The sequence below is a fragment of the Macaca mulatta genome, chromosome 5 (assembly GCF_049350105.2).
Source record: "Macaca mulatta isolate MMU2019108-1 chromosome 5, T2T-MMU8v2.0, whole genome shotgun sequence".
Lineage (NCBI taxonomy): Eukaryota > Metazoa > Chordata > Mammalia > Primates > Cercopithecidae > Macaca > Macaca mulatta.
In genome coordinates, this window is record NC_133410.1 from 193,311,588 (window position 1) to 193,333,690 (window position 22,103).

General features: G+C 46.1%; 1 long non-coding RNA gene across 1 annotated transcript; it reads right to left on the reverse strand.

Annotated features, from left to right (window-relative positions):
* Nucleotides 1-15,708: 15,708 nt before the first annotated feature.
* Nucleotides 15,709-21,494, reverse strand: LOC106998605 (uncharacterized). The gene is made up of 4 exons (XR_013417411.1): nucleotides 21,359-21,494; nucleotides 21,204-21,239; nucleotides 20,976-21,077; nucleotides 15,709-16,041 (listed from the first exon to the last, which is right to left on the reverse strand). It is a non-coding gene; the product is annotated as an uncharacterized LOC106998605 (long non-coding RNA).
* Nucleotides 21,495-22,103: the final 609 nt, after the last annotated feature.

Here is a 22,103-nt window from a genome sequence, read left to right on the forward strand (position 1 = left end):
CCTCCTCACTTTGCACGTCTCAGCCTCGCCTTTCACAGAAGTCTCTGTCAAAGCTGGTCGCTCTATCAGAGTTCAGTGCCCTTGTGATTTTCTGTTTCCTTCACGGTTCTTATTGTATTTTCCAGCTTTTCGCCTGAAATTATAAACTTAGTAAAGCAAGTTTAGTGAAGCAAATGTCCAGTGTCTAGCACCTGGAAAACGGTAAGTTCCCATAATGATTTGTCGAATGAATCAATGAAAAATCCTTCCATTTGCTCATATTCTAATTTCCTGAATGGACTGGAAGGTTGCATAGATAACCTCAAAGGTCCCTGCTTCCCTTAAACCATAGCTGTATCTTGCCCAGGTTAAGCTGGCACCATCTCCTTGAATCCCGTCACCCCTACTTTGCAGGGAGGGGAACACTCCCCTTTGGGCTGCTACAATGCCGAGGTGACTGCAGACTGCGGGGACAGATGTTGGAGGCAGTTAATTGTTTCCAAATCAGAGTATTTCAGAGATATAACTCCCACAGGACACTAGAGTTTCTCTCTGGGTATAATTTTTGCCAACCCAATAATTACAGCAGTTTATGCAACTGACATATAATTCCACCAGGACTGAAGTGGCAGAGTTGACAAGAAGCTCGCCAATTGTATATGATTTGGGGCCCGTCTGCGCAGACCTATTCTCTAAGAGATCAAAAATGTCTTTCTTTGGGCCTCCTCCTTTTTGTGATTTTTTTTTTCCACGTCTGCTTTTGAATTGGACATTAACAGGCTGCAGCTAGCTTAATTTTATAGTTGCCACTCAGGGCCTCTCACCCTCCTGAAGCACTGACGTCATCTTACACTCACTTTATCAATGACATCCACCCAGGCTAGAAATAAATGAGGAAACACCAGTCAAGGGGAACATGAAAAGTTTGTAAACTGTGGAATTGGGCTCTGCAAATTAATCATAATTTGGAAAATGTTTTCATGGTCACTGTTCATCAGATATTGTTTCCTCTTGCCTTTTGCAGATGTCCAGACCTCTTAGCATGCCACTGAACCATGGAACAACACCCACTCAAAAACTCACTTTGCAAGTGACGGCAGAGAGGTACCAATGGTGGAGTGATTTGCCAACACAACAGGGCATGGCCATGGCCAAGGCGGAAGTCAGAAATCCTTGTCCGCCCTGCCAGCCATCCTTAGCTCCTCCACCCTTCCCCAGCGGGCCCATGTCCTGCCATATGTACCCCAGTTCACCTCCACATCCCATCCATTGGCATCAGTGCAACGTGAGGTCTGGGTTTCTCTTTTTTACCCAAGTCAGGCTGACTACCTGGTGAAGAGGAAGCTTCCCAGCTGTGTTAGTTTCCTAGGGTCACTGTAACCAAGAACCACGAACTGGGAGGCTTAAATAATGGAAAATTTGTGTCTCTCGTTCCTGGAGGTTGGAAGTCCAGGATAGTTCAGGTGTGGGCAGGGGGAGTTGATTTCTCCCCAGAGCTGTGAGGGGGAGCCTGCTCCATGCTGCTTGCAGCATCCAGTGGCCCCAGGAATTCCGTGGCTGCAGTCACAGAGCTCCAGCCTCTGCCTGCACCTTCCCCAGTCGCCTCCTCCCTGTGTGTGTCTTCACCTCAGCTTCCCTCTGTGCATGTCTGCCTGTGCCCACGTTGCCCCTTTTCATGAAGACACCAATCACATTGGATTAGGGCTCACCCTCATGACCTCGTTTTAACCTGATGACCTCTGTAAAGAGTCCATCTCCAAATAAGGTCATATTCTGAGGTACTGGGGGCTAGGACTTTGCATCCTTTGGAGTGAACATAATGTAACCCATAATATCATCTGAAACCCCTTCTCTGTCAACCAATCCACAAAACCCCCACCTGACAGGGAGAAGATCAATAATGAAATGCAGCCAAGGGGAGGCTTCCTCAACCAGAGTGGAGTTTAAAGAACTGAGCAGATAGTGGCTGGGCGCGGTGGCTCACACCTGTCATCCCAGCAATTTGGGAGGCCGAGGCGGGCAGATCACCTGAGATTGGGAGTTCGAGACCAGCCTGACCAACACGGAGAAACCCCGTCTCTACTACAAATACAAAAATTAGCCGGGCATGGAGATGCATGCCTGTAATCCCAGCTACTCAAAAGGCTGAGGCAGGAGAATTGCTTGAAACCAGGAGGCAGAGGTTGCAGTGAGCCGAGATCGCACCATTGCACTCCAACCTGGGCAACAAGAGCAAAAAACCCCATCTCAAAAAAAAAAAAAAAAAACTGAGCAGGTAGTAACTTAAATTTAAAAGTAGTATGATTGTTATTATTGTTGTTCTTTTTATTTACTTTCAATATTCCCTGAACCAAGTTCTCTCTCATTCGCTTATTAATTCATTGCAGATTGATTGCATGCCTACTATATGTTAGGCACTATTCTAGGAGCCAGATACATCAACAAGCAAAGCAGACAAAAGATCCGATCCTCATGGAGCTGCATACTAGTTGTGGAAGATCGACGTATGTTAAATATGTATTTATGTCAGATTATAATACATACTATGAAGAAAAAGCAAGGAAGGAAGCATAAGAGTGCCAAGGGAGAAGAGTAACCCAGTGTTAGGCCAGGGGGTGAGAGAAGAGCTGACCAAAGACATGGCATTGGAGTAAAGACCTGGAGGACGGGTGAGGAAGCCGTTGGGAGTACCTGGGGAAGTGTATTCCCAGCAGAGGAACAGCAATCACGAAGGCCCTGAGGTTGGCGCATGCCCGGAGCAGCTGAGGACCAGCAAGGAGGCCAGTATTGCTGGACAGAGGGAGCAAGTGGGGCGAGGGCGGCAGGAGGAAGGCTGGGGAGGTGCAGCGTGGAGGTAGGTGCACAGATCATGGGCCTTGCAGGACATCAGAAGGATGTTGGCCTTTCACTCTGAGAGAAATGGCAGCAAGGATGGGCTTTGAGTGAGGGAGCATGCCATGGTTTGGATACGATTAGTTTGGCCCACCAAGTCTCATGTTAAAATGTGATCCCCAGTGTTGGCGGTGGGGCCTGGTGGGAGGTGTTTGGCTTGTGGTGGGTGGATCGCTCATGAATATCTTGGTGCTATTCTCAAAGTAGTGAGTGAATTCTCACTCTATTAGTTCACGCAAGAGCTGGTTGTTAAAAAGGGCATGGCACCCCTCCTGTCTATTTCTGCTCTCTCACCATGTGAGATGCTGGCCCCTCTTCTCCTCCCACCACGAATGGAAGTTTCCTGAGACCCTTCCCAGAAGCAGATGTCAGTGACATGCTTCCTGTGCAGCCTGCAGAAGTGTTAGCCAAATAAACCTCTTTTCTTTATAAATTACCCAATCTCAGGTGTTTCTTTGTAGCAACACAAAATGGACTAAGACAGAGTGATATGATCTGACTCGCATTTTAAAAATAATGCCTTTGGCAACTGCATGGAGAGCAGACTCCAGGGCACAAGGATGCAAGCAGGGCAGTCAACCCAAGAACCACAGTGGTGAGTTGGGCAGGAGGAGCGGAGACCACAGTGGTGAGCTGGGCAGGAGGAGTGGAGACTGCACCAGGGTGGAGAGTGGGCGTGGGGAAAAGGGGATGCATTTTAGAATCTAGGCATATTGGGAAGGTAGAGCTAATCTTTTTCCCTAACAGATTAAACTCAGTTTATGAAAGAAAGGGAGGGGTCAAGACTGACTCCAAGATTTTTGGCCTGGCAAGTGGGAGGATGCAGCAGCCATCGATGCATCCCAAGATGTAAAAACCTGGGATTTGGGGCTCAGTTTAGAACCAGTGAAGTTCAGGATGCTTATTAGACACTCATATGGAGATGCCAGAGTGCCTGTGAGTAGATTGTGCCTATAGGACAAAACAGCTGCTTGTTAGGCCCTCATGGCCCTGCGTTCATCAGTCCCACGCAGCTACCCCATGTGATCCCCCACTTCTTCCCACTATGAGCCATGGCAGTTTTCCTCCCTCTCCCCACTTATTTGCGCCCCTATGACTTATCTGATATTTTTTCTCTTTCTAAGAATGTCATCTCAATTCATTTCTTTCCATCTGAATTCAAACCACCTCGATTTTCTATTTGTCATTCAACAAACACTCTGATCCAGAGACTGCAGAGGCAGAAGTCCAGTGGGTGACTGTGGGTGACTGTGGGTCCCTCGGGGCCTTTCTCAGCTGCCTTTACCCACACTGCTCTCCTCTGACCTCAGCCCTGACTGAATCCTGGCTGTCTGGAGCCTCCTTCAGGGCTTGGTTGCAAACAGCCCTGAGTGTTACTTAACAATTTGGGGCAACTCTGAGATTCTCTAATGAAGATGTAAGCTGTCTGCACTGAGTACTTGGTCCATGTTCAGTGACTCCTTGTGAAGTCGCAGCTCTGGTTTGCTTGTTTGATCTACAGAGCCTTGCTTTCCAGGTGCACCTCCAGACCCAGCCCAAGCTTCTCTCACCTTGGGCTGAGAGAGGTAGGTGCACAGACCATGGGCCTTGCAGGACATCAGGAGGGATGAGACCCTCCTGCACCGGTAAAGGAACAGGAGGGAGGAGGGGAGGGAAAGGAGGGAAGAAAGGGTGTAAGTTGTCAGTACTCCACTCTCGGCCTTGATCTAATGGGCTGTGGGCCTTTGGTTCTTCTGCTCTGGCTCATGGCCCTGTTCTCCAGATGCAGCTGATGAATAGCATTGCTCTGAGGAAGGTTGTGTGGTGTTGTATAAGCAGCATGAGCTTTGCTCTCGAGCAGATTTGGGCTTGAATGCTGACTCCACTACCTGGCAATACAAAGTAACTCATTTCACTTCTATCAGTCTCATCTCACTGATCTCTAAAATGGCATACTCTTCAAGGGTTTTGTAAGAATTAGTAGATATATATATAACAGACAGCATAGTGCCAGACATAGCAACCATGCCAGGGAAAAAATGTCACCTTCCCAGAAAAGGTCCACTGGAATCTTCTCTGGTTCCTGTGCTGGACCATGGTAATTTGAGCATGGTCAGTTCCTTGGCTCCAGGCTTTGGCCAATGCCACAGGATCGTGTCCAGCTTGAGATACCTGCCCCACGGTGGGGGGTAATTGATATGTCCCAGGGTCAGTTAGGGATGAGAGAGTTTCTATGGGGGAGTCACAAAGGAGCTACGGGAATTCCATGTGGAGCCTCATTCTAAACTCTTGGCCTTGGTTTAATGGGCTGATCAACATGAGAACATCTTTTCTTGGATCTTGAGTTTCAAAAAAGCTGTGTGTGTGTGTGTGTGTGTGTGTGTGTGTGTTTGTGTGTGTTTCAATCAAGAAATAAGAGCTTGGGGAAGTGTTAGTGAAAAAGATGAAGATGCCGTTTCTATACTGACTGTGGAACAATGCGAGACGTGCCAGGAAGCTCACTGCTGATCAGGTCTTTGCAGTGGAGGAGTGGAGGAGTGGGGGTTGGGGCTGCAGTGCCGGCCAGATATGGGGAGTGAGGGGAGGCGCGGATGGGGAGGGGTGCTCTGTGAGAAAATCTGATCATTTTCCCAGCCTTTTCATTGTCTCTGTTTCCACTCACTCCAATTTAAGAGTCCAGCTCTCTTCTGGCCTCGTTCAGTTGGTTTTCTCAGTGCCTTTACCCCCATCTCCTGGCCTTAGCCCCTCTCATTGGTCCTCTCAAGGCTGCTCACCTCCTGTTTGGGTCCGTCTTGCCCCCTGGCCTGATCAGTCAAGCTGAATGACTCCGTCTGGAATTGGGCCTGAATTCTCAGGACTGCTCGGAGTTTCCTGTAACTGCTACCAACGACCTTAGCCTTGCAGGCTTGGAATCCGTGCATCTTAACCTTAATCTTGTACCTATTCATGGTACATGCTAATAATTATCCCTTGGGCAATTAGCACCTAATAAAACTTTCTTGAACAAACATAGTTGTGAGACAGAGTAGCAAATGTAAGAAGCTGCGTTTTCTCAATATGCCGGCCAGCATCATTTCACAAAGCCCCTGATCCTGCGGCGAGTGTAGCTTTCCAGAGGGACGCTTTGAAGACACAGCAGGGTAGAGCACACGGCTCCTACATCTCTTGCCTGGGTCACTGTATCCCAGAAAAGTTAAGTGATCCTGGTCTTTGCCCTTTCCTAGATACAAGACAACATCTGGTGTGGTTAACGATTATGCCTCTGTGACCTGGAATCGGATGTACTCTTCCATCCAAACCTTGATGTGTTTCTGTGTGACTGTAACTTCTGAACAAGTTTGATGTGAAACTATGAATTAAAACACTGCTTTGGAGGAGTCTGACCTCCCTGAAAGATTCCTCCTAGGCTCTGGTCCTCAGTCCATAGTCCTGAGTCAGACTTCTGAATAAAACTAACTTTAATTCTTTAAAAGCTTGATGTTCTTTCCTTCAGTCAATATCATATCAGAGCCCCAACACTTCTTTTGAACTAAGCAGAAGCATGATTTGATCAGAAAGAACTTTGGAAAGGCACTTACTCCAACTTTCTTGCAACACACAATCTTCTCAATTAATATTTATTGAATAAATGAACATCTCAATACATTTATGAATACATAGGACACAGAAGTTTTTCCTACCAAATACATGAAGTTTCAGAGCATGCACTACACGTTGCATAATGGGGAACCTCATACATTTGGAAGCAGCCTACCCTGCTGCTGCACCAGTTTATTCTTTCAGTCTCTTTCTTAGGTTGGGCCAGCATGTTCTTGCTGATGAATGGCTTCTGAGGATGCCTGCCCCTTCTTCTACAGTAAAGCACTTCCGATATAGACAGACAGTTGCTGCAGCCCCTGTCTCCTCTTTTCCAAACCAGCCTCTTGCTCTTGACTCATGGTGTGTTGCGGACCCTTCGTTTCCTGGTGGATGATATCTCTGTCCATACGTGACCCTCAGAGTCAAACACAACTCCAGAGAGTTCTGCTCAGCACAAAGCCCATGGAGTCATTCGTGACCTTAAGTAGCTACCATGTTCATGGACAGGCAGCCTATGATTCTGATGGTTTTCTTAGTAACCAGCATTATACAGTTGGCTCACCGGAGTAGTCAGTCAACTCCAACATCTTTTTTTTTTTTTTAAATCAACTTCTCTCCCTTGATTAAAAAGCAATACATTATGACTATTGAAGGCTTATGTGGAAAATACAGTGAAAGTAAGGTCACTTATTATCAGTCTGTGTGCTAATCCTGAGTTAATCAGTTAACAGTTTCTTATATTTTCTTACCATCTTTGTTCTGCATATGTATTTTCATATACTTAGTATCCTAAAGTGTATACCACTTTGCATCTTGGTTTTGTTTTGCCTTTACTCCCTTCTAAAATGATTTTCACATAGATTGGCCCCATACTCAGAATCTCTGGGAAAGGATCCTAGTAATGTGATTTTTCTGTCTCTCTTTTTGTTTTTTTAATTCCCAGGGAAATGAAACTAAATTAGAAAGCATGAATATTTTAAAAATATGTTTCCCTGTTGATTCTAGTGCGCAACCAGGTGTGAAAATCATTAGTAGAATCTTGTGGGCATTTATTTGGTTTTGTTTATCATCTATTTAGTTAGCATTTGTTATTTGGTTGTAAGTATTCTTCCCACATTTATAGATCTGATCAGCGTGCTTTCTCTGCATTACTCACTAAGTTGTCAGTTTGACCATGGCCAAAAACAGAGACCTAATGATCTCGCTCTGGCTATCACGCTGACATTAATCAACTCTGAGGAAATATTCATTCAGCAAAGCTATGTTCTTCATCAGTTTTTCACCGCCCTTCTACAACAAGAGCACGTGCGACTCTATAATACAGTATTTTCTACAGAAAAAGAGGAGTTAGTTGGATATGACTTGACCATGATCATTTCAGTGCCTGGACAGTCAGCAGGACGCTAGCCTCTCTCTGTTGCTCTCAGAGAGTGAATGTGGGATTAGACACAGGTGAGTTATTGCTAGAAGAACTCGCCACCAAGCTCCTGAGGGACCATGGGGTTGGTCACCAGCCTCAGTCCACACCTGCCTAATCAAGCTGGGTATTCATTCCTTGACTCAGCCAAGAATATCTGAATAGCCAAGAAAGAGGAAAGGGGTGGTGGGTATACATTATAGGAGAATAATTCTCTGCAGTTCTTTCAATGCTCTTGCAAAGATGCAATTTCATTTACTTCTCATTCCTCTCTGGGATGTGTACTCCCCATGTTATAGATGAGGACATTGCCCAGAGCAGTGGGATGGCAGAATCAACCAGGTTTTCAGACTGTAAGACTAGTATTCCTCCCCTCTCTATCCTGCCTCCGATAGGAGTCTCAATCTCCCTCTTTCCTCCACGAGTCTAGTGGCAACTGCCTTACTGACTGAATTGCACATTGTGCTTCCTACCTGACTTTTCAATAGGATGACTTATGTAACACCTTTTCAAAGCCCATTTTCCTGGTATTTATGAAGAACTGGGAGCTTGGCCATGGGCTATGACTTTCCTTTGCTTGAGTTATCCAATATGGGATTGCCCAATCCGGGTAAATACAACTGCTTTCCCCAAACTGGCAGAAGCGAGTCAGAACCTCACATCTCTTTACCCTCCTTTTTTAATAGGGTACAAGGGTGAAAAGTCTTAGCCTTGCAGAACTTCTAATAGATAAATATTTAACAGAAAAGAGCGCTGGGCTAAAAGTCAGTGCAAAGTTCTGCCTAGTCAGCAGCCTTCACCTTTGTCCCTGCACCAATCCCTTAACTATCCCAAATCTGCAAGCTCAACCCCCGTCTCGCCTCTGGGACCGCCCCTATCTGTGGCCCTAGTGGGATTGGCCCGACACTCAGACACCTTTTTCTGGACGCTGTGGTTTTGCTTTGCCCCCTCTCCCATCACGAGCCCCATCTTTGACGTAATCATGAGGTTCCAGCCCTATTTCGTAATCTTGAATATCCATTTATGTCTCTTGCCAACCACTTTAGTCCCTGTAGGACTGAGCTTCTGACATTTTAGTGCTGGATGCCCTCCCAGGGGCAAGAGGCCTGTTCCCAAAAATGGGGCCCAGTGCCTGCGGCCTGGGTACCAAACATCTCAATCTCCGACATCGCCTGCTCCCAGCTTCCTTTCCTGGGTTCCAGCAGCAGTCAATTACATCACCTCTTTCTGCAGCCACAACATTCAAAGATTTCATTGTTTCTCAGGCTGCACTGCTCTTGGCAAAGGCCTCTCCGTGTGTTCCCCAGGTGCCTTATCTGAGTTCTGACCTGCACAGTCTGACCCACCCGAGGGATAACCAGGGAACCAGGTCATGCTAGCCATGTCCCAAGATGGGAGGGTGCAGAAAACCGGTTCCAGGCCTGGCTCTTCTACCAATTGTCTGAGTGGCCTAGGGCAAGTCACAGGGCCTTCTGAAGCCTCCTTGCCCAACCTCAGAACAGGTCTATATACCAAAGGGGGTAAGTAGGGGTGGTGGATGGACATAGAAACACACTAGAACATCTGCAGTTCGAAGATTCTTTTAAACTAATTTATGCAATGGGTAAGAGGGAAAGCCCTCTGACTCTAAACATACACTTGTACACTCTTGACTTGTGTCGAATTCCGGTGTGTCTAACATGAACAAAGAAGCTTGGCTGCCATGGGCTGCCAGCCAAGAGCCTCCCAGGGGAACTTCAGGCCCAGGAGAAGGGAAAGCAGCTCTGTGGAATGGGTGCTTACTACTCTCCCGGAGCCACGACTCGCCTGAGACTCACCTTCAGCATGGCACTCCCAGCAGTCAGAATCAAAAGACCACAACACAAAACTTATTTCTGTCTTTCCCCAGAGCAAAGCCCACTGCGTAGAACCATTGACAGACATTAACTCAGGCAAAATTAGATGCACCCCAGAGGCAGCCAGGGAGGGGCAGGGCTGGTACCAAAGGACAATGGGTACTGGTGGAGGTTTGAGAAGAGGAGAAGGGGGTTTCCCACTGTTTTCCTGTTTCCCACCTATCTCCTTCCTGGAGTTGTACGTGTGTGTGTACGAGTCAGCCTCCTTCTCTCCCATGTTGCTTACAGACCCACTCTTTGTTTTCCAGAGGACAAGGACACACGCCCTGCCAAATCTCCTTGGTTTGGTAAAGCTATACCCTAGGTACCTTTGGGTCAAGTAAAAGAGATTCCTCATAAATTCATCTAAATTGCCTGTTCTGGACATTTCCAAAGTAAATTTCTTTCTTTCTTTCTTTCTTTTTTGTTTGTTTGTTTTTTTGGTGTGAGACAGAGTCTCACTCTGTTGTCCAGGCTGGAGTGCAGTGGCACGATCTTGGCTCACTGCAGCCTCCGCCTCCCAGGCTCAATTGGTTCTCCTCATTCAGACTCCCAAGTAGCTGGGATTACAGGTGGGCACCACCACACCTGGCTAATTTTTGTATTTTTAGTAGAGACAGGGTTTCGCCATGTTGGTCAGGCTGGTCTCAAACTCCTGACCTCAAATGATCCACCCGCCTCAGCCTCCAAAAGTGCTGGGATTACAGGAGTGAGCCACTGTGCCCAGCCTCTAAAAGTAAATTTCTTAAAACTGATTTCATTCCTCACACTCAGATAATTGTATAGATTTTAGTTTACAGACCAAAAGGGGACATAATTTTATATTTGTAAAAACTAACAAAATAGGTTGGCTTATAAATATGTATTTCAGTTTCTTTGACCAGTTGGAATATTTGTTATTTATTCTTCAAATGCAAAACGCCGAATCCATTTTTTAAAACAACAATAATAACAAAGTCCCACGTGTGCCAGCCAGGGAGTGTGGGGGCTGGGGGGAGGGTCTGTTGGCATGATGGGGGGAGGCTTCTCTCCTGCAGGCTCACCGGAGGTCCCAGGGCAGCCCTGCCCAAGCGTGGCATGTGTTAGAAAGAAAGAATTCCCGTCATTCATAACCGTCTTGTGAGGTGGCTTGGACAAGCGCTGTTCTTATTTTACAAATGAGGAAATTAAGGCTGGAGAGGTTAAAGGATCTTTCCATGATCTCATGACTCCTTATGGCTGGAAACAGAATGTGGTCCCCTGGCTTTTCCTGCTGCTTCCTCAGGGACTGGTAGCTATGACAGTTCTGCTCTGATATGGAATGTGCCCCTCCACTTCTCTGCATCCCAAGGGACATATTTCCATGCGGTGAACATCAATGCACACCAGGGACCCTTCTTCCTCACCAGCCAGCCCCAGATAAGTCGCCCTAATGAACTGATGCTCTGAGGAACCAGTGTGGGACCACAGTCAAAGATCATGTAGCAGGGAGGCAGCGTGAGAGGTGTTCATCCTCCACGTTGCCAGACATGCCTGTGCCCAGAAGAGACAGAATCAGATGCAGGGCTTCAAAGGGAGACAGATGCAAGGAGTCCATTCAGATGCCTGTAGCTTCCATCCCGTGCCTGTAGCTTCCCATTCAGATGCCTGTATGTAGCTTCCCATCCCATGCCTTTAGCTTCCCATTTGGATGCTTGTAGCTTCTCATTTCATGCCTGTAGCTTCCCATTCAGATGCCTGTAGCTTCCATCCCATGCCTGTAGCTTCCCATTCAGATGCCTGTAGCTTCCATTCCGTGCCTGTAGCTTCCCATTCAGATGCCTGTATGTAGCTTCCCATCCCATGCCTTTAGCTTCCCATTTGGATGCTTGTAGCTTCTCATTTCATGCCTGTAGCTTCCCATTCAGATGCCTGTAGCTTCCATCCCATGCCTGTAGCTTCCCATTCAGATGCCTGTAGCTTCCATTCCGTGCCTGTAGCTTCCCATTCAGATGCCTGTATGTAGCTTCCCATCCCATGCCTGTAGCTTCCCATTCAGATGCCTGTAGCTTCCATCCCGTGCCTGTAGCTTCCCATTCAGATGCCTGTATGTAGCTTCCCATCCCATGCCTTTAGCTTCCCATTTGGATGCTTGTAGCTTCTCATTTCATGCCTGTAGCTTCCCATTCAGATGCCTGTAGCTTCCATCCCATGCCTGTAGCTTCCCATTCAGATGCCTGTAGCTTCCATTCCGTGCCTGTAGCTTCCCATTCAGATGCCTGTATGTAGCTTCCCATCCCATGCCTGTAGCTTCCCATTCAGATGCCTGTAGCTTCCATTCCGTGCCTGTAGCTTCCCATTCAGATGCCTGTATGTAGCTTCCCATCCCATGCCTGTAGCTTCCCATTCAGATGCCTGTAGCTTCCCATTCAGATGCCTGTATGTAGCTCCCCATCCCATGCCTTTAGCTTCCCATTTGGATGCTTGTAGCTTCTCATTTCATGCCTGTAGCTTCCCATTCAGATGCCTGTAGCTTCCATTCCGTGCCTGTAGCTTCCCATTCAGATGCCTGTATGTAGCTTCCCATCCCATGCCTTTAGCTTCCCATTTGGATGCTTGTAGCTTCTCATTTCATGCCTGTAGCTTCCCATTCGGATGCCTGTAGTTTCCCATTCTCCAGTTTCTTACCCACCAGTTGTTGCTGAGTGACCCAGACAAATCAATGACTCTCTCTATACTTCTGGGTCCTGGCCTGTCAAACTTAGAAACCAAGAGAACTCACCTTGCAGTGTCGTCACATGGGTGAACTGAGACAGAAGCACTTTGTGAACAGCAAACTACTGTCACAATGTCACCATTATTGTCATTAGCTAACTGGAGTGTGGGATATAAAAACAGCAGATGGTTTCCGCTTCCTTCTGAGATTGCAATCTAGGAAGCACATGCACTATATTCACATAAAAATAGTTTAAAGGCAGCCACATTCCTGAAGAATGGCATCATCCAAGATGTGCTTAATCTAAGTCTAATTTTCCTATAGATAATCACAAGACAGGAAGGGAATATGTTACCAGAGTGCCCACATCTATATTCATGGTATACTTGCTTTAAAGATGCTTCAAAATGCATCCTAGCACAATCTCTTTTATTTTGCAGAGTCTTTCTCCCAAATTAATGGCAAGGTGGATCATGGCCAGTGACAGGCCTTCTTCATCTATCACATCTAATGTCACTTCATACTACAGTTGGCCCTCAGTATCCATGGGTTCAACATTCTCAGATTCAACTAACCATGGATGGAAAGTATTCAAAAAACAAACAAACAAAAAAGATGGTTGTGTCTGTACTGAACACGTACAGGCTTTTTCTTGCCATTATTCCCTACGCCAAAGAGTATAACGACTATTTACTTAGGATTAATATAAATCCTAAGTAACTCAATATAGAATTAGATATTGTAAGTAATTTAGAGTTGATTTAAAGTATATGGGAAGGGGCTGGGTATGGTGGCTTACGCCTGTAACCCCAGCAGGGGTGGGTGGGTCATTTGAGGTCAGGAGTTTGAGATGAGTCTGGTCAACACGGTGAAACCCGTCTCTACTAAAAATACAAAAAAAAATAGCTGGGCATGGTGGCGTGTGCCTGTAATCCCAGCTACTCGGGAGGCTGAGACAGGAAAATTGCTTGAACCTAGCAGGCAAAGGCTACAGTGAACTGAGACTTTGCCATTGCACTCCAGCCTGGGAGACAGAGCTAGACTCTGTCTCAAAAAAAAAAAAAAAAAAAAAAAAAAAGTATACAGGAAGATGTAAGTAGGTTCTATGCAAATCTTAGACCATTTTCTATCAGTTAGTTGAGCATCGCAGATGTTGGTATCCTGGGGTAGAAGGTGCTGGGGGTCCTGGAACCATTCCCCTGTCATACTGAATGGAGTATAATAATTTACAGCATTTTTTTTCCGTGCCACTATATTATAAAAGCTTATGTGATACTTTCATAGGATATCAAAAATATTAAATTATTAACACAATGAATTTTTTTAAACTGCACTAGAGCCACAAAAATCCCTCAGGAAAACATCTGCTTTGATTCATTGTACGACTCCCCGTCATACTGACCAAAGCCTATGGAGGTTTCCCTGTGGAGGTTTCTGTTTACCACAACTGTGGCACAGCCACCAGACCAGGGTCCAAACACGGTGTAAGTTTCACTGGCTATGCTCTGGATTTGTTATGCCATTCTGGATAAATCATGCAAATTTGGAGGAATTTGGACTATTTCAAATGTTGCCATTCTGAAATTGAGCAATCTCCAGTAGTATTTTATTGCTGTTTTACATAGCATTTTTTAAAACTTGCATAATTCAAATTTGCATGAAACGTGAGTGTATTGTTCAAACGACAGCATCTTAACAGAGAAAACAGCATTCAAATGACCTCCATATCAGTGGAATAAAGGTGGGAACAACCGACTTGCATGAGGCTGGCTAATGGGGGAAGCACTTTTTGAAGGATGAACATTCTGAATATGTTGAATAAAAATACATTTGAATACGTTTGTATAGAGAGTGATTTGGAGTGTGCTGAATAGAAGACATTCTAATTCTATAATATACCACTTCTTTGGTACCACTGGAAATGGTCCAATTTCAGAATCAATAGTTCTGATTGCTGCACTTTAGAAAGGACTCTGGATCATTTCTTTTTTGAGAAGCTATGCCATTGTCATCATTGTGTTTCACTCAGAGGCATGATAAACACCCAGGGTGGGGAACGAAGACACCCTCAAAGAGTAAGGAATTCTGCCTGAAATTCCTGAGGGTCCCAGAGTTTGGATCAACTTTGTCAAGCACAGCGCATGAATTATGCAACATTTTTCACTAACTAAAAGTAACCATTAATATCTGCCTGAAGGAAGCTTGACCTGAGAGTATTATCTTCGGTTGCCAGAGGATACATTAAATCCCTTTTGGTGTTTATCTGAATAATGGAATAGACAGTTCAGGTTGCTGAGCTGAACACAGAGCACATTTTTATCCCGAAAGGGCAGTTAGAAATCCTGGCTTTAAAACAAAGACAGAATTCCTTCTCTGCTTGGATCAGCACATTAATCAGCTAATAAACAAATATTTATTAAGTTCCTGCAATGAAACCTTTGACTCTCCTGTTTAATAACTCTTGACAAATTCTCTAATATCCTGGCAAAGAAAATATTTTCTCTACCAAATCATCTTAAAACATGTTTATTTTTCCATTTCATCTTTGGACGAACTAAAGGTGTTTAATTTTTTTGCCCCATAGAGATGGGTTATTCGATTCTATGTCTCTTTCCAGTTCTAAGTTACACAGCCTTCGGTCAGCAAAACAAATTAATTTTTCCATGTTGAAAAAGATAGACTCATAGGATAAGATCACCTACCTAATGGTTCCCAAATCTGATTTGTGCATTAAAATCACATGGGGAACCTATCGATGTATAATCAAATGCTAGCTAATTTGTCATTAGTCCAAATTTCATTTTGGGGACCACTGACTTCATTTTACCAGCAGGGAAATTGAAGGTAACACAATTTGTGGCAGAGTTGGCCAAGAGACCCCAAATCTCCTCCCAGCTTGCAGTCCTGTTTTCGTTCTACTGAACCTTCCCTTACATGCAACAACTTCCAGGATTAAAGAGATAAATATCTGTCAATGAAATGTTAAATGGATTTTTGGACATATCTCTTCTATTTGTTTCTCCTGAATTTCTACTCTCTGTGAGTACATTGGATATCAAGTTCCTTAATAGCAAGAACCTTTGTGAAAAGTGACCAATAGCACAAAATCCTATACTAAGCACTGGTCAGAACAAACTTCAAAGACCCAGTTTCATCCTTTAGGAGCTTATTTACTCAACATTTACTGAAGGCTCACTCTGTGCATACTCTCTGCCAACCTCTCTGGGGATATAAGAATTTTAAATAGATGTGTTTCAAAGGAACGTGCAGTCTCATCGAACAGAGAGGACCCAAACATACAAAAAGGCAACCAATTTGTGCAATAATGACTCTTGTCTCTGGGTGTTTTAATTAAAGTAGCTGCTGTAACCCAAAAACTTCCAATTGTATAGTATAAATTCCTGATGGGTGGGTAGTTTTCCTCCAGGTGGTGACTCAGGGCTCCAGTCTCTTTTGGAGCTCTCCTATCTTCAACACATGGTTCCCGGGTCCATTTTGGTTTTTTGAATCAAGTTGATAGAAGGGACACAGCAGTGGGGAATCGCCTTCTTTGGGAGGTGAATCATCTTCTTTCTTTTCTTTCACACTCTATTGGCACTATTTCACACTTAACTGCAAAGGAGGTGAGAGTGCAATGTGCTGTCCTCCTAGAAGAGAAAACGGAAATAGAAGAGAAACTAGTTACCCCACAAGGAACTTTGGTGTTCTTATCAGAAGAAGAGATCCTTGTGAATGCTCTAACATTCTCTTCTAGGTGGGGCTTCCCTTGGGCACCAGACGACCCCATCTGGAGATCATTGCGGGCGAACGGAAATCACTGTGGAGATCATTCTAGGTTAAAGGAAAGAATTGTGCAAAGAAGAGGAAGGGGTGTCAAATAGTAGGCACAGCGAGCCTGAGGCCAGTGTTCAACTGGAATGCCAGGTAATGTGGAGAAGTGGGACCAAGGCTATAGATACTTGTTGGTGTTGGCTTGTGGTGGCCTTGAATACCAGGCTAAGGAGTTTTACCAACATTTTAGGATAAAACCAAAACTCATTTAGACTTTATAAAGTTAGGCAAGGGCTTTTTAAGACCCAACCCTAGTTTGCTGTTCTCTGGGCACTGTTCAGTTCCTGGTGTTGACTCCCAGCTTCTCAGAAGATAGCAGCAATGAATCTGGCAGCTGGAACATGTCTCTGTCCTCTCTAGCCACCCCAGGAGATTGTGTCTGCACGTGGCTGTTGTTGGACTCTGGGTGAGTTTTCAATTATTGGTTGACAGTGTTTTAAGATGGTTAGAGTCCATCAAGCAAGAGTGTTTGGTTCATGGTCCTCTCCTCGCTGAATCAGCTCTAAGGTGACCCTCTGTTTGGGATCCCCCTTAACCACCAGGAAGCTCCCAGCTGTTTCCCATCCAACCTTGGTAACTCTGCAAAGTCTCACAGCAGGGGTTCTGCACACGAATTTCCCCTGGCCTCCTTTTCTTCTACTTTTCTTTTCTTCTGGTTTGTTTTTAGCATCTTATTACAGTGTAAAATTTGATAAACCAATACTTATAAATGTGATAAATAAAAGCAAACAAATGCTAGTAAACCATCTTGAAGCCTGTTCTTGTGAAATACAATATGCATAAGTAAAAAGATAAAATAAGTGATATTGCTATTGAATCCAAAGAGAACACAGCAACTTGGCCAGCCTGTCTGCCCATGATGTTTTTTAACCCAAGTAAACCAGTAGCTGAGTGAGCACGTCAGGTTCTGTTCCCGTACTGTGTGGCGACTGCCTTCCTATGCATCCCCAGGCCATGGAACCACAAGGGACAGAGGTCTTAAATGGGTTCCCGTTTGTGGCCAGGCAATAGGACCTAGCCTTACCAACAGAATTACCATTAACACTCATAAAAACGAATGTCTTCTTTTTTGTAGGATGGGGAGGGGCAGAGAGAGGATCATTCACAAAACAGATTAAGCACGGAAAAGCCTGTTTTGAAAAATAGTGTCATAATAGGGAAGTTCTTCCCTGCCAGCGTGTGCACAGCCATTCTTGCTAATATGGTAACAAGATTCCACCCTTTCCCTCCTGAGACTAGTCATGCAGAGAATTTAGCGGGCAGATATTTTTTGAGGATTCTTTTTGGCTCTTTCACGGGCCTCTCATAGTCCTGACATGGGTGACCACCCAGAGATGAATGTAAGGAGATGACACAGGATTCTCTGGTCAGATGGAAAGTGCTGGATATACGCATGCATGCCTACTGGCTTCTACATGTATAGTGCTTTTTTTCTGATCATGCAAATAATGTACACTTACTGTAAAAAAATTATGAAAAATTTAGAAAAGACAAAAACTATTCCTCACCCCGTCTTCCAGAGACAAACTATACTTAACACATCTCTTTCCTGCTTTTATATATATACATCTATCTCACCATGATGCACTATGTATTACTGAGATGTATTAAGACGTATTACAAATGTATAACATTATATATGACTTTTGTCATCTGCTTTGTTTGTATTCAATTTTATATCATGAAATTCTTGCCCATCTCACTGAAAAATCTGGAAGGACATTACCGGTGAAAGCTGGTATAAATGGGCCGTGATTTCCCAGCCATCGCACGTTGCTCACCATTTCAGTCATTTCCAGTGTTAAGTGCAGTAGGAGAGAGCGTGTCAGTAGCTAAGCTTCTGCAACACACCTGAAGGAAGCATGTTCCCAGGTGCGCTGCTCTGATCCCCTTGGGGAAACGCTGAGGATGGATTTGATTTCAAATACTGTAAATCAGGCCAGGCGCGGTGGCTCACGCCTGTAATCCCAACACTTTGGGAGGCTGAGGCTGGTGGATCACCTGAGGTCAGGAGTTTGAGACCAGCCTGGCCAACATGGCGAAACCCGTCTCTACTAAAAATATATAAATTACCCAGGCACAATGGAGTGCCTCTGTAGTCCCAGCTACTCGAGAGGCTGAGGCATGAGAATTGCTTAAACCCTGTGAGGTGGAGGTTGCAGTGAGCCGAGATCATGCCACTGCACTCCAGCCTGAGCAACAGAGCAAGATCCTTACTCCAAAAAAAAAAAAAAAAAGCCAGTGCCATAGTATGGGTTTCTATGCACATATGGCAGCGAGCCCATTCATTGCCTGTCAGGTAGCGTCTATGTATAATGGAATACTATTCAACCTTTAAAAGGAATGCCATTTGGATATATTCTACACTGTGAATGAAACTTGAAAACATGCTAAGTGAAATAAGCCGAATGCAAAAGGAAAACCATTATATGATTCCCTTTCTCTGAGATACCTAGTCAAATTCAAAGACATAGAAAGTAGAGCAGAGGTCGCCAGGGGCTGCGGGGGTTAAGGGGAAAGGGGAATATTGCTTAATGGGTACAGAGTTTGTGTTTGGAATGATGAAAAAGTTCTGGAAATCAGTGGGGCGATGGTTACACAATGTCGTGAATGTGCTTACTGCCACTGAATTGTACACTTGAAAATGGTTAAAATGGTAACTCTTATGTACATCTTACCGCAATTTTTAGAAACCCAAAATAAGGCAGGATTACAACACAGGAGGGTAAATACTGAGGTTCTGGCTAAAGGCTTGGTCCTCCTAGTGGCCCCGGATGACCTCATCCCCCTCGAGGGGGACGCTCGGGGACCTTCCCACCCTTCTGAACCCGGCCTTCTCGTTCTCTGATTTTCATCCAGGCTCCCCCACTCCAGCACAGCCTCCATTTCCGCAGGTGTCTGGTAAGTTCACCCCCATCCTCTGAAGAGCTCCACCCCTTCTCACAGGGCAAGCTCACTCCTCAGTTCTTCTTCCCTTCCAGGGCCTCCACTCTCATCCCGGGTTTCCAGCTTCGGCCAGGTGCCCAGGGACGCTTGCTGTGGCCTGATCCAAAGGCCTGGGCGGGAGGAAACAACGCAGCTCTCTGGGGACCAGGGTGGGCGGTATCCCCCAGTCGGGTTTCCTTTTCACTCTCTGCCGGGAGGGCTGCAGGCCGGCTGGGTTTTTCACTAGCTGATCTACTCAAACACATCTCCCAAAGACAAATGTCGGTTATGTTCTCTGGAGACACTAGAGTGTTAATCCACACTGGGACTTCCTCCACCAGCCAGACACCTGCTCTGCTCTTGAAGTCAGCGGGTCCCCATCCCTGGGCACAGGAATTTTCGGTTTCTGATGTTCTCCTCCTGTGGCTGCTGGAATCACAGGACTTCATTCCCCTTTAATGCCAGCTTTCCCATCCCCTGCATGTGGTCTCAAGACCTTGGAGCCCTTTCCTACAACAGGTGGGAGGGTGTGGTGGGGGGGCGGTGACAGTTTCTTCTGTCATATAAACATAAAAACTTCAGCAACAGTGTCTGGTTGTGTCAAAGCTGAGACCCGGATATGCTGGAATGTGGAGACAGAGACAGTCCTGGTGTGGGGGAGGTTAAGGGACATCAGACCAGCTGTTGAGCCACACGCTTCATCTGCCAAAAGCTCCATGGGGAAAAACTGGAATCCTGTCAAAAGCTTGCACATATTCTGACACATGCAGATATGTCTTATTGACTTAGCAGGCCGTGACAGAGGCAGGGATTGAGTACGAGGTTCGCGAATGTCTAACTCCCCACAGGCGAAGAAGGAAGAAGGCTGAAGGAGCCACACTCACAGCAGGACGGGCCCCGGGCCCCGGGTGTCTGGAAAGCTGTGGGTGATGTGCCCTGGCTCGTCCCCATGGTGGAGCCCAGCACTCCAGGAGGGAGAATACTTGTAAAGAATTAAATTAGAATGATTTGCCTGGGAGGTGGAGTCAGTAGCATCAGGAGCCTGCTAAAAGGGTGAGGGCAGAGTAGTGAGAAGTTTCTGTACAGGCTGGAGATCCCTGGAAGCCAGTGGCAGTGGAGTGAGAGAGGAGAGAACAGACACCTCAAAAGCCAGGGGCCGTCACTGGTGGCTGGACTAGGTGAGCAGCTCAGTGTCAGGGAGGCGGGTGGCCTCCGTGGGAGCAGCTGAGGGCAGCAGGATGACCAGAGCCGCAGGAAGCAGCTGGGTTCTTTGCAGACAGCTCCCACATGGGCTGCAGCCATCACCACACACTGTCTTATCCTCAGAGACGCAGGCCAAAAACGATTGCTTCTTTTCAGTGGCTACTTTTTGAATCAAGTGATGCTTGATAAAAATGAAACATTCTGCTCTTCATCACCCTACCTGCCTTTTCACCTACCCAAACAAACAAAAGCAGAAATAAAACAAGACAATAATAGCAATGAGCAATGGGTCATGGGACAAGCCACAAATGCAGTTGACACAGCCTGGGTACATCATGCACAGCAGGGTCCGCTCTGTTCCATCATCAAATCCTACAAGAAGGGAGGCCTCAGTCTCCGCCTAGCCACTCCTATCACCCCAGATCACCACTGCCTGAATGCTGCCTTCACCATCTCAGCCCAAGACACTGTGTTCTTGACATTTTGATCATTGGCATCATTATGTCATTTCTTTGGCAATCGAAAGCAATGTTCCTGCTCCTGTGTGGGTTTGAACAAACAGCCCAAGGGGATAAATAATGAATTATTAAAGGAGAAAAAGTCTATTTCTCATCTCAAGCACCTGGAAGGCTGAGGCGGGAGGATTGCTTGAGGTCAGGAGTCCGAGGTTGCAGTGAGCTATGTTCACACCACTGTACTCCAGCCTGGGTGGCACAGTAAGACCCTGTCTCAAAAAACAAACAAACAAACAAAAAATTCCTATAAGCAATGAGACACACAAGGAGTAATCCAGCACACAGGGCCTTAGCACACACCCCGGTCCGCGCACTCCACAACCTTCTGCTCTTACCTCAGTGTCGTACGATGTGGCTTGAGCAGCTCCTGCCTAGAGAGATAAAAAGCAGGTGTAACACAGTGACCCCCAAGGGACCCAAGGGTGCCCATGGTTTGCAAGAGAGGAAAGAACACAGAGAGCCTGCACTTTCCCAGAATTGCATTGCTCACCAGCCAAGCTGTGGCTTCCCTGGCACATGTAGCTGGCACGGGCTCCGTCCACAGCAGGCCTAGCTGAGTGGAAGGCAGCTTCCAGGAACTCCAGGCTGCAGTTATTGTGTTGATCCAACAGGTGCCCAGGCCAACACCAACGTGGGGCCTGAAGCTGCCTGCCCACTTCTCTCTAAACTCTCAACCCTGACTGACAGCCACACTTGCAGCAGGATGGGCCAAAGGGTCATGGGACAAGCCACAAATGCAGCTGACACAGCCTGGGTACATCATGCACAGCAGGGTCCACTCTGTTCCACCATCAAATAACCCTGCCTCCTAATTGGGCTTAAGAGCCGGGAGGACGCACCTGTGCTCCAGCAGTGCAGCTCCCGTAATGGCTGGACTGCTACATGCTGGGATCTCAGTACAGCCGCCCAGATGTCCTAAACATGTTTTAATCGCCTTTCTAGAGAAGGTAGAGACCGTGGTTATAGTAACAGGAAAAGTATGAAACACGGGAAAGTACCAGGATGTCCCCTCGTGGACTGTCACTACTGGCCGTCACTACAGAACTTTTATTCATTGTTTCATTGTTTTTAAAACGTGTGTCTATGCAAGGCCTTATATCTTTCTGCTATGAGTCCCTCATCGTTGACCTGGGACCACAGACTTCAGGTAGACAGCTCACTGTCATGCTGCGTTAGGGCATAGCTGAGGCACGGTGGCTTATTGTTTGGGCTGAAGACAAATGTAGCTTTCGGTG